General features: G+C 36.6%; 1 long non-coding RNA gene across 1 annotated transcript; it reads left to right on the top strand.

Moving 5' to 3' along the window:
- The first annotated feature begins 1453 nt into the window (after nt 1-1453).
- On the top strand, nt 1454-8736 carry LOC134822200 (uncharacterized). Its single transcript, XR_010161148.1, has 4 exons — nt 1454-1851; nt 1976-2132; nt 8194-8290; nt 8446-8736. It is a non-coding gene; the product is annotated as an uncharacterized LOC134822200 (long non-coding RNA).
- Nucleotides 8737-13492: the final 4756 nt, after the last annotated feature.

Genomic DNA, 13492 nt, shown 5'->3' with positions numbered 1-13492 from the left:
TTTGTAGTTATAAACATAAAAAACAACTTAATTCAATTTGAAATTTCAATTTTGTGCCCGCGTTTAGACTTTAGCTCAATGTAAAATTTAAAAATTGTTTTATTACTAAACAATTTTCGCGGAGGTCATTCTAGTTCAATTTAAACTGTAATTTATTTAAATTAGCTCCGCCAGTTGTTTCGGAAATCAACAAAAATAATTTTAAATTAATGCATTGAACGATTAATTTAAAATAAAATATTTTGTCAAGCTTTACGGGAACAAATTTAAATGGAATAAAATGAAACTTGTTAATAAGTACAAAATAGTTATTTTATATTTAGTTATATTTGTTTTCCTTTTTAATATATGATGTGAGACAATTTTCAAATGACTTATCAATTTTATAAATAAAACTAAGTTCATATTTATGAATTTGAACTTAAAATTTAATTTTTGCGCGCGGCACACCAATCTTCAATCTTTTAGGAATCGAGCGCTCACCTTTACGCCATACGTTGTACTTGCAAATAAATTGTAGTGGTATCTAGCATTTTATTGTTGTCTGTCATCTTTCTAATCGACCAGCGAGGTTTGTTTTGTTAGTTCAGACTCGCTTGTAAATAGCATTTACCCTAAACAAGAGGTTGCCAAAGGTTTAACTTTTCTTGTCTAGTTTCGCAGTGCCTGCCAAGAATTACCTATCGACAGGCTCTGACAGCCAAATCTGTTCTTGTGAACTCTTCTAAATTTGCAATTTCTCGAAAATTTTGTAGCAGTAATGCAGTATCTTTTACAGTGTACTGAAGGGTATTCTTGCAAATATTGAGATCTTGAGTTTTAACAAGCCATTTGGGTCTAATCGATGTCTCAGATGCAGGGTTGGGGGTCCCTCCTTTTTAATTTTTTGTCTCTTCAGAGGTGTGAGATAATTGTTCATGTTTTAACTTATCAAGCTATAATAATCTAGGATGTTTTATGCGATTGTCTATGCTATGATATGGTCAATTGGTATTTGAATATTTAAATTGCCTTACAGCTGTACTGATGGGAACCGTTTTGGGGAAAGCTCCTTCTTAAATTACCCTCTAGATCAAGAATATCCCAATCAGTCTGCTGAGTTGAGCTAGGAGATTGCAAACAAATTCTTAGCTCACCATGCCACTGGATAGCTGCACTTATGGATTCACTAAGGATCCGTAAGGTCTATGCAAAATAAAACATCTTTGCAATGCATCCTTGGTCGACTCAGCAAAATGATCGGAAACATTATTGATGGTTAAATTTATGAGAAGGGGCCTGTTTAAACTTTATGAAATCTGTGTGATACTCCCAAGGCATTGGTTCAATATTCTACTACCTTTTTGAACATTCTTTGGCGACACTTTTTGAATTGCCTGATATGTTCATATTATAACCTGTGCTGGGATCACATAATGTAACCTTTCATCCAAACCTTTTTTATCCTAGGAAATGTTCTGAATTTCAGGTACATTCACAACAACAATCGTGATAGATAATAATTTGGTATTTTGTTGTGATCGGAGAATCTATCTGCTCAACATGTATATGTCTCTCTGTGTACGTAAGAAACATTAAGTACCTAAAAGTAAAACTTATCGCTTTCATTGTTACATATAACTTGTCCAACTGTTCACCATCATGATTTATTTAAGACCACTTTATTTGCGAAGGAAACACACAACTACTGTATTGTACAAAGGGGCTAAACCTACTTCCTGGACAAGAAGCTTTTCATTTCACATTTCTGTTCAGGTTGGAAGAGTTTATATAATACTGAGGAGTTTTAGAGGAAGATCAAGAGTAGAACATCACAAAGATGTATTGCACATCATTTACAGCTTGACAAAGGTATATAAAATAACTACAGCCTACTTATGATTCTGTTTTTTCAACTTTTTAACTGTGAACATATTTCAATTTTAGATTCCAGAAATTTGTATTTAACTGTCTTGCTCAATCAAAATCGTTTTAGGGACGAGGATCAGGAGCTCTGGGTCATACAAAGTGATATATACACACTTTTCAACTTCAAAGAAGTAGGCAAGAATGTGAACAGCAGAAAAATGGTGGAATATCCTGAAGACATTAAGTCAATCTTCAATTCCGGTTAAAAGATGACATCAACTAAGGTTTGTCATTCAAATAAATATGTTAAAACATATTATGTTATGACTTAAGTTTATAATAAAAAATAATAATAAAATTTGGTAGCTTAAACACAAACTCTAAGCCCAGTGGATAAACCACAAAACTTATGCTCTATTGTGTGAAACAAAGATACTAGATCAAGATAACTATCAAGGAGTGTATGCATAGGACATAAAAAGTTTTGGAACGAAGATGACATGCTTGTGAAGCGAGCTAACAGTCTAATTGCTAATAAGTTCAAAAAGATCATGACATTAGGTTGCATCCTAAACAGTTTAAGCAAATAACATAAAGTTATTATATTGTCAATTAATCGCTCATGCCATAACTTTTCTTAAACAGGTGAGTTTTTAATAATGTTTTGAACAGATCAACATCGGAACAAGTCTTAATTTCAATTGGTAGTTGGTTCCAGATTTTCGGAGCAACAGTCTGAAACGCTCTTGGGTGTGATCTTGTAGATCCGACGGGTAGGTGTAAGGAGGAAGTTCTTCTGCTACTCGAACTAACAAATGTTACTAGATCACACAGATATGCAGGAGCAACACCATTGACTGCTTATTGATTTCATCAATATAAATAAATTATCAAGTTACTCGGCCTTGTCTATTAAGCTCCTAAGCTGTGTCCAATATAATATCCTCCTCCCAACGTCGGTCGCGGTAATTACACTGTTTCTTTTTACCCTGCTCTCACTTCTCTCACTGCTTTCTACTAATCACACCTGCTCAATAAATCCCCCTCTAATCCTCTGTAATGACACGGTTTATCTCTACCCTTCATCTTGACCATTTTAATGACAATATTAATTCAATCCTAAAATGTGCCATCATGTAATGATACCGTTCCCGTTATATAGATGTACTACGAAACACGGGCGTAATTCTTGTTATACTTGATAGATAGCTTGTGGATCTCAGATTATTGCAAAATTATCCCCAGCCACATGGACTTAACAACTGCCGGAATAAAGCTCAGATCAAACAGATACCGCGAATTGAGTTCAGTTGAGCTGAACATCCTGCAACCTTTGAACAACCTCGATTTGCTTGCATCTTAAAAATGGTGAGCTGGAGGCCAGTCTTACAGATTCTAATCAGACGTTTCAGAGCTATTTCAGCTCTGAGTTTTGTCCAATTTAAGGTTAAGACTGGATCTGGAGGAGTCATTTTAGGGCCTACGAAATAATTTCCATCCTTTGAACAACCTTGATTTGCTTGAATCTTAAAAATGGTTAGCTGGAGGCCAGTCTTACAGATTCTACTCGGACGTATTAGATCTACTTCAGCTAGTAAGTTATGTCCAATTTAAGGTTAAGGGGGCAGGGGGGGTCCTTATGAAATTTCTCTCGAAATTGATTTTATAGTTGTTTCTAGTAGAGGGGAGTGATATCTATCTGCTACTTTTGGTCCCATGAAAAAATATTGTTCCTACACGAAATTATTGCCAGTCAAAAGTCAGCGCTCATGTGTAATTGTATTGCGCGAGCGATTTTCAATCGTGCGCCCTGAAAATCGAGTCTAAAAATTTATCTTCTTCTACATTTTTTGAGCAATCACCTTGAAACTTTCAGGATATGTTCTAAGGACCATTTAAAAGATTTCACTCCTTTTAGAATTTCGAGATACGGGTATCGGCCTTACAAAATGACACGAAAAAGGAGATGGCTCTGAAATGCACAAAAATGAGTTTTTTTCATGTTTTATTATCCAGATAGGTAGTTCAACAGGTATATTTTTCTTCCCGGGGGTTGATTTGATTGAAAAACCGTAAATTTTGCGATAAAAATTGTCATCTTTGAAATCTTCCAAAAAAACATGCCTTACAAAATGACAATTTCGTCACGGCTGTCATTTTTTAACAGCAGCCTATAGAAATTTGATTTCACCTAGGACAGTTAGATAAATATAATAGATTGAAGATTAGAATCGCTTTTACAGGAAAAAGGATGATTAAAAAAAGTTGGGCAATTTCGCGTGAGATAGTGCCTTACAAAATGACAACCCAAAACGGCATCACTTCAAATCCGATTTGGGAAAAAGTTTCATTATTCTTTCACGTGTCTTACTGTTAGATATATATGTTGTTTATATTATACCAGTTCTGTTTTTACCAGAATATATTAAAAAAGGAACATTTTTTATACTTTGAAAAAACTTTAAAAATGTCATTTTGTGAGGCGTAAAAATCATTTTTTGTTTTCATACTTGAACACAGTATTTGGTTATATTTGATATTTTCTATGACTGGATAGATCACTTTTCAGTGTTTAGTTAACGTTTGACATGTTTTAGGAGTTGTTATTACTCTCTGCTTTCACAAAATAGAAGCTTTATGTCGTTGAGTTTTGAAATCAGAGTTTGAAATCAAAGAGTTTGAAATCAAAGTTTTGATATCAGAACTGCACTTTTTTAATGCTACTTGATTGTTAATTGTCAGATTATGATTATTTTTAACTCCTTCTTGTATTGACTGTTTCTGATCCATTTTAGATGATGAAAATAATTCAATCTGAAACATTGTCATTTTGTAAGGCTTTTCGGTGTCATTTTGTGAGGCATTTTGATCAAAATTGATGATCAAACAAACACATTTAGGCTCATCATAAGCTTACTGGGTTTAAGAATACCAATAATTAGGCAAGGGGCATCCAATATAAATATGCCATCTTTGTATCATAAAATAAAACTGTCATTTTGTGAGGCATAACACTGTCATTTTGTGAGGCTAGGTCATTTTTTTGTCATTTCTTCTACCAAAGTCACTAAATCAGTTTTTTTAGAGGTCAACAAATTTTCAGAGGTCAACAAATTTTCAACCGAAATGTCTGTTTTTGTTACTTGTTAAAGAAGTTATTTCAATTTACAGTTATTGATATTACTCAGAAATAGAAAAAAAAACACGTCTATTTAAAGGAAAATAAATCTAAGCAATAATAAGTCAAATCTTCATTAAAGCGTATTCTCATTCTCATTATCGCTGATGTCCCCGCCATTATCATTATTGATATCCCCCTGAGCTGCTGACCGTCAAATTCGAAGTTGTATTGTTGTCTTAACAAGACTTTCATTTTGTCCGCTAATGGGGCTACTGCTCTGAAGGTCAGCCGGAGCTTAATTTCCTGCCCACCGCGCCGCTTGGTATTGGGGAACGTCTTGGCTTTGCATCTTCTACTGCTCCAGTAATCAATCCACCGTGGACCATGAAATAGTGGCACAGTTTACTCACTCCTAGCGGGATGTGGCCACAAGTTACTTTAACGGGGAAAACTCCCTCTTTCTTTAGTCTACACACTGCACACGAGAAGCAATCAATCTTTAGAGACATTATTATCATAATATATATTATATATTATTATTATTTTCGTTTTCTTCTATAACATATAAATTGTTTTCTTCTCTACGATTCACTGATTCATGGGCAAGAGAAATGAGAATCACGGTCCACCCTGAAATCTGATTTCTATAACCAAATTGTGATTATTATAACGAAATTATGGTAGCAACCGCCAATAAAGTTACAGCCCTCCATCCACTGCTTCAAAAGTCTTCTCTAGCACATATGAGACTTCAGGTAAAATATGATGATCACCACCCCCTTGGAACCCCATAATCTGAGTCGGCGGGTTTTTTTGTGACTGGTAAAATTTTTGACCGGGAAAAATATGGCGAAATCTTCCAAAACCCACCACTTTATCCCGGTTATAATATTCCCGAGTAAGGTAGGTTGTACTGTGAAGTCTCTCATGAGACTTCACTTTCTGAGATGGTACACAGGTTTAAGTTCTTTTTCATCCAGCCCCATGAGTTCGATCAGATCTTTCATCGCTTCATATAACAAGTTATGTCTCACAGTGAATGAAAGGAACTGCAATATTTTCTGATTAATAAAACTCGGTATCTTTATCGACTAGGCTAATATCACCAAGAACACCTTCAGCTTCCATTCCAATGTCTGGAGAATTAGATTCCATCCAATAGTCATCGTGAGAACAAAAAGGTTATTAAACTCTCTAAATCCTGGGAAGTTCCAAGTAAGCACTTGAAGTATCACATTGCTCATTGACAACAGTGTCTTGCTTACGCTTCTCTGACATAATACTGAGATGTTTGGGAACTGAAGAAAAATATTCAGTGCTAAAAATACTTTGGATGTAACACTGTTTCGGGCTTCATAACACTGTCACAGTTTAAGTAATACGGAATAATACGACTACAGCATTGCTGATCCATTTCTATTTCGGGCTACCCCAGGTGTAACCGGACAGGAACTTTTCCTCCGAACTTTTCCTCGTGTAGCCCTAACTAAAACAACCTCTACACTGCTTTCAATGTGTTACTCCAATTTCTGCGTTTATAAGGTTTCTGTTGTGACTTACGGTTTCAGTTACTAGATTCCCCAGGTCACTCAAATTAAAACCTCTAGAGCTCTAGGTACCTGCACAAGATACGGGAAATGATTGAGAGATGTGAATGCTTCAATTTTTCTACTAACTACTCACTAGATAAGGGCGCCGGTGTTTTTTGGTACTCTTGATATCTCTTCTTCTTTCACTAAGATATGATATATCCAAAAATCACATGGAAACAGAATTATTGTTTTATATACATAATAATATGTAATTTAAGCAATAGATACGTTTTTTACCACATTGTCATGGTAATATAAACTTCTCTGGAACTTCTCTTGTTACTGCTCCCATACAATTGCCCAAACTCTCTAAAACGTAACTACTGTACAGTGTACTTACATACAGACCGTACTACGATAATAATAATATTTTTATAATCAAATATTGAACGGTTTTTAGCAGAATGTAGCATAGATTTTAGATAAATACAATGAATTGTTGAGGTGCTCCACTAGACGAAGTGACACACCCTTGTGGATTCCAGTTAACATTAACCCAATGCTGCCCCAAATGATCCAAACATCTGGACCTAACATGGCTCATGATATCAATCCCCAGCTGCTTCAGTTTGCTGGAGAGAACAAACCTTGGCATTCAACTAGGAGCAATAACCAATAAAAAAAATGATACAAAAAGATACACAGGCAGGTCACAATGGTTATAGGGGTAGGCCTGTGAGCAAGGGAGTGTGTACCACCAGCCTAAGCTGTATAATTTCACAGCTTAATGACTGGCTTACTCGCATCCAACAGGATTTGTACCCAGGCATTCTGTTTGTTACCACTACACCAATCGTGGTACCACTAAATCAAAAAAGAAATAAGACAATTATAAAAGCTGTATACAAGCTGTATACAATTTACCTTGTTTGATATCCAGGCACTCGTATCTCGGATACGATATTCGTCGAGTTTTAACTCGGCAACAGCTTTCTTTGCCTCATATCTTACTGCCGCAACTTCCCCGATATCTGCTCTCACACATATCAGTTAAGAAACAACATTCAAGCAGTCACATTATTCCAAAGTTATCAACAGTTGAAGGTCAGCACAAGTATTGAGGACACAGGAAAGCTGTGAACTTACTTATAATTTAAATATCACTAAAAAACTTACGTCCTCTTTATTGACTATCGAGTATCGATATACCCGCAAACTGATTTTCATTGTCACTGGCATTATCGATCAAGCTACATAACAGATCAACTCCCGGTGTTCAGGCAGAAGAGACAAAAACTTCAGCTACTCCAGGCATTTAAATTTGTAAAGATATCAATGTACAATAATTTTAATTAAACTGTGGAGGATTAGGAGAATAGGAGTAGTAGAAGAAGAAGTAGGAGGAGGAGGGGGAGGAGGAGATAAGAACGATAAGGGACTCATGCACATTGAACAATCTAATTCTATTTGTGATACTGGTTAAAATACCATATCATAAACGAATTGAAGAAACAAGTTTTACTCTTGTTATTTAATTCTTGTTTTTAAAACAATGTTTGGGATTTTCAGATATGTATTCTGTCCGTTTTATATTTTATTGTGTTGATGATTTAGTATTTAATTTTACTTACTTGTATCTTAATAAAGAGCCGTACTTTATGATAAATTGGTAACCCAAATTCTCTTCCGCAGCCTTCTCAGTTCTCGGCCTCTCAATGTCGGTCACATTTGTTCAATTTGACAGGAATCGCTCAGGTGTCGACAAGATAAAAGGACGACGACACACCTGGTTTGTTTATACAACTTAAATTTGCTTCCTCTTGTCCTTCATATTTGATTGGTTGCTGGATCAACCTCAGTATCAACCTTTGTACTTTATGAATATTAAACAATCACGGATAAAAAGAATGAGATAACTCATAATTAATCCATCTTTTTATCCAGGTTACGAAGTTCTAAAGAGCGGCAGCCGAAAAAAAATGCCTTCTGAACAAATGGTCGCAGCCGACAGCTGAAATTATGATATTAGGATTGTTTAGGACTATCATTTGAAAACAAAAAATGAGTTACATATTGGATATTATGAAGGGCCCATAATAAGACTATAACGTATAGTATTTAAATTTTGTTGCAATTTGATATTCGAAACTCTGTATACTTCTTTATAGATAAAGAAATTGTATATATATATATAACATTCACTTTGAAATTTCGTCACAATACTAGCGTTTATCGTGTAAGTCAAACGACTTAATCATTAAATTAAAATCAGCTTATCAACGAGCAAGAATTGCGAAACATGTTGAAGTTTTCCAACTTAATGATAACATCGAACTCAATACGATACAAAATTATCGCCTGAATTGAAAAATCTTATCGCCGTCTGTTTAATTGTTTCTTCTCGGAAAGGGTCTTCATTACATTTTGCTGGAACACGCTTTATTATAAATGTAGAAACGTTAGCGCGGGTGAAGGACCCGCGCGGCGCGAAAAGTAACTTATTAACATTACTTTTTTGTAAGAAAGGAAGGTTAATACCTTACTTTAAGTAAGGTATAAAGGTTACTTTGCGCGGCGCAAAAAGTAACTTATTAACATTACTTTTTTGTAAGAAAGGAAGGTTAATACCTTACTTTAAGTAAGGTATAAAGGTTACTTTAAACCCCACTAACCTTACTTAAAGTAAGGTTTATTTTTATGAGGGAGATGTTTCATGCAATTTATCATGATTCTGTTATGTTTGTGTAATGCTTGAGAGTCAGAATAAGGCCAAATTTTTGTGCAAAGTGTAATTTACTTTACGTGAAATTGCCCATATAATACTGTTTCACCCATTAACTGGTACTTTCCGTACCACACATTACCATTTACCTGGTGTACCATGCGGTGTTTACTCACTACGACACTACAGTTAATGTTTTCAGTACAATGAGACCCAGTGTTTTGCAGATGATATGGTGTGGGCAATGGCGTTATGTGGGTTTAATTGTGATAATATTTCCTGGATATTGTAACAATACGTACACTATGAGAGGTTAAGGACTGTTAGAACGGTTCAATTATAAGAGTATACAGCCGCCCTAACATAACAGTGGGTTTAGGAGGGATCACGTGACAGTGGGTTTAGGAGGGATCACGTGACAGGGGGTTTAGGAGGGATCACGTGACAGGGGGTTTAGGAGGGATCACGTGACAGGGGGTTTAGGAGGGATCACGTGACAGGGGGTTTAGGAGGGGTCACGTGATAGGGGGTTTAGGAGGGATCACGTGACAGGGGGTTTAGGAGGGATCACGTGACAGGGGGTTTAGGAGGGATCACGTGACAGGGGGTTTAGGAGGGATCACGTGACAGTGGGTTTAGGAGGATCACGTGACAGGGGGTTTAGGAGGGATCACGTGACAGGGGGTTTAGGAGGGATCACGTGACAGGGGTTTAGGAGGGATCACGTGACAGGGGGTTTAGGAGGGATCACGTGACAGGGGGTTTAGGAGGGATCACGTGATAGGGGGTTTAGGAGGGATCACGTGACAGGGGGTTTAGGAGGGATCACGTGACAGGGGGTTTAGGAGGGATCACGTGACAGGGGGTTTAGGAGGGATCACGTGACAGGGGGTTTATGAGGGATCACGTGATGTAATATATCCTGGAAAGAAGTTCCATCTTCCTAAAATTGTTTCTTAAAGAGGGTTATAATCTAATATAACCCTCAAGAAACAAATTTAAACTTTTTCCAACTTAGACAAAACTCTGACATCTTACATTTTGAACACATCCTTGTCGTTACAATTAGGCTTGGGCTTAGCTACACCTAATTATTCATTACATAATGAGTAATGACGTTACATTATGATTATGATATAAGGTACGACGTTACATAATACATATTGATTTAAGGTACGACGTTACATAAAACATATTGATTTAAGGTACGACGTTACGTCATTATGACGATGATTCAAGGTACGACGTTACATTATGACGATGATTCAAGGTACGACGTTACATTATGACGATGATTCAAGGTACGACGTTACATAATACATATTGATTTAAGGTACGACGTTACATTATGACGATGATTCAAGGTACGACGTAACATTATGACGATGATTCAAGGTACGACGTTCCATTATGACGATGATTCAAGGTACGACGTTCCATTATGACGATGATTCAAGGTACGACGTTCCATCATGACGATGATTCAAGGTACGACGTTACATTATGACGATGATTCAAGGTACGACGTTACATTATGACGATGATTCAAGGTACGACGTTACATTATGACGATGATTCAAGGTACGACGTTACATTATGATGATGATTCAAGGTACGACGTTACATTATGACGATGATTCAAGGTACGACGTTACATTATGACGATGATTCAAGGTACGACGTTACATTATGACGATGATTCAAGGTACGACGTTACATTATGACGATGATTCAAGGTACGACGTTACATTATGACGATGATTCAAGGTACGACGTTACATTATGACGATGATTCAAGGTACGACGTTACATTATGACGATGATTCAAGGTACGACGTTACATTATGACGATGATTCAAGGTTGCATAACCAACACCCCTCTGAATGTAAGGGTAATACAATGAGAGTAAGATAAAGGATTGCAGGTCATTGTTACACCCTGTACTCCTGTAGCAATGTCGTCATTGTTGCAGCCTCTGGGGGGATGTTGTCATCGTTTAGGGACGAGTGTTGTGTCGTTAAACCCAGCTGACCAAGCTAATATTTAAAAGCATTGTATTCTTTATTTGTATTCTTTGGAAGTTTTCTAAAGAAATATTATCCTATTAAGACACAGTTTACGAGCGGTTAGTCATATCTGCTTTACATTTTTCAGTGTCTTAAAAAAATGGAATTATTGCATCGAACTTTGCAGAAATATAACTCCGGTAATATAAGTTCATGGTCACACTTTATTTGGAATTTGGTATTATTTAGAAAATTATATAAAGATATAATTCAGTATTTTCTCAACATTTCTATGTAATCGAATATGCGACGCCACTTAAAATTCAACCAAATTTTCGTGGTATCACTTCAAATTCTACATATTTGCCCATATATGGTAATGAAATGGAGTCTGATGCTGAACAATTGCTAAAGAATGAAGTGCAACCACCGACCAGCTAAATTCAACACCCAATTTATTGATTATTTAGAGTATCCCGCCTGCTAGACCCCAATTTATTGATTATTTAGAGTATCCCGCCTGCTAGACCCCAATTTATTGATTATTTAGAGTATCCCGCCTGCTAGACCCCAATTTATTGATTATTTAGAGTATCCCGCCTGCTAGACCCCAATTTATTGATTATTTAGAGTATCCCGCCTGCTAGACCCCAATTTATTGATTATTTAGAGTATCCCGCCTGCTAGACCCCAATTTATTGATTATTTAGAGTATCCCGCCTGCTAGACCCCAATTTATTGATTTCATTATTTAGAGTATCCCGCCTGCTAGACCCCAATTTATTGATTATTTAGAGTATCCCGCCTGCTAGACCCCAATTTATTGATTATTTAGAGTATCCCGCCTGCTAGACCCCAATTTATTGATTATTTAGAGTATCCCGCCTGCTAGACCCCAATTTATTGATTATTTAGAGTATCCCGCCTGCTAGACCCCAATTTATTGATTATTTAGAGTATCCCGCCTGCTAGACCCCAATTTATTGATTATTTAGAGTATCCCGCCTGCTAGACCCCAATTTATTGATTATTTAGAGTATCCCGCCTGCTAGACCCCAATTTATTGATTATTTAGAGTATCCCGCCTGCTAGACCCCAATTTATTGATTATTTAGAGTATCCCGCCTGCTAGACCCCAATTTATTGATTATTTAGAGTATCCCGCCTGCTAGACCCCAATTTATTGATTATTTAGAGTATCCCGCCTGCTAGACCCCAATTTATTGATTATTTAGAGTATCCCGCCTGCTAGACCCCAATTTATTGATTTCATTATTTAGAGTATCCCGCCTGCTAGACCCCAATTTATTGATTTCATTATTTAGAGTATCCCGCCTGTTAGACCCCAATTTATTGATTTCATTATTTAGAGTATCCCGCCTGCTAGACCCCAATTTATTGATTATTTAGAGTATCCCGCCTGCTAGACCCCAATTTATTGATTTCATTATTTAGAGTATCCCGCCTGCTAGACCCCAATTTATTGATTTCATTATTTAGAGTATCCCGCCTGCTAGACCCCAATTTATTGATTTCATTATTTAGAGTATCCCGCCTGCTAGACCCCAATTTATTGATTTCATTATTTAGAGTATCCCGCCTGCTAGACCCCTGTGTGCAAGGCAAGGGTATTTGTTACTGAATATGGATCCTTCATAGTATCATCTCCACAGTACATTTAATCCCGGCATCTAGCAGGCATCTATCCCGGCATCTATCCCGGCATCGAACAGGGATGATATACTCAGAGTCAGGCAAAGCATCTTCATTCTTTATGTTATCTTCTCGTGGGCCACCAGGTCCAGCCTCTCTTTTTTTCAATAGGAGAAAAGGATCCTGATCAAAGATAAGGCTATCTCTGATTCTCTTTCAAACCCATAACATCAACCAACACTACTACTGCAGGGATCAAGAGTCAGCAGACTAAAGATCGATGATATAAGTTTTTAGCACCTGGTAATTGAACGTTCAATTGTATATCTATAAATTAACTCCATTGCTAGTTTACCTCCGAATTCAGTTAATTAACCATCACATATTTTAATTCTGTAACGTGTAAATTGTGTTAAGGGGGGGGGGGGGGGGGGGGGGGGGGGGAGGGGGGGTGGGGGGTTCAACGTAGAATCGCATTTCGACCTTAAGTTTTGGGACAGAATTTTGAGTTAGACCTTTAAAAAAATTTGGCGGCCAAATTCTGAAAAATGCCCGGCAAATTCTGAAAATTTCATGTAAAAATATTGAAACCCTATTGAGTTCTATAGT

The sequence above is a fragment of the Bolinopsis microptera genome, chromosome 10 (genome assembly GCF_026151205.1).
Source record: "Bolinopsis microptera isolate Bmic1 chromosome 10, MBARI_Bmic_1.0, whole genome shotgun sequence".
NCBI classification, from domain to species: Eukaryota; Metazoa; Ctenophora; class Tentaculata; order Lobata; family Bolinopsidae; genus Bolinopsis; species Bolinopsis microptera.
The sequence above is the reverse complement of the archived record's forward strand: the minus strand, read 5'-3'. Positions and strand labels throughout refer to the sequence as shown.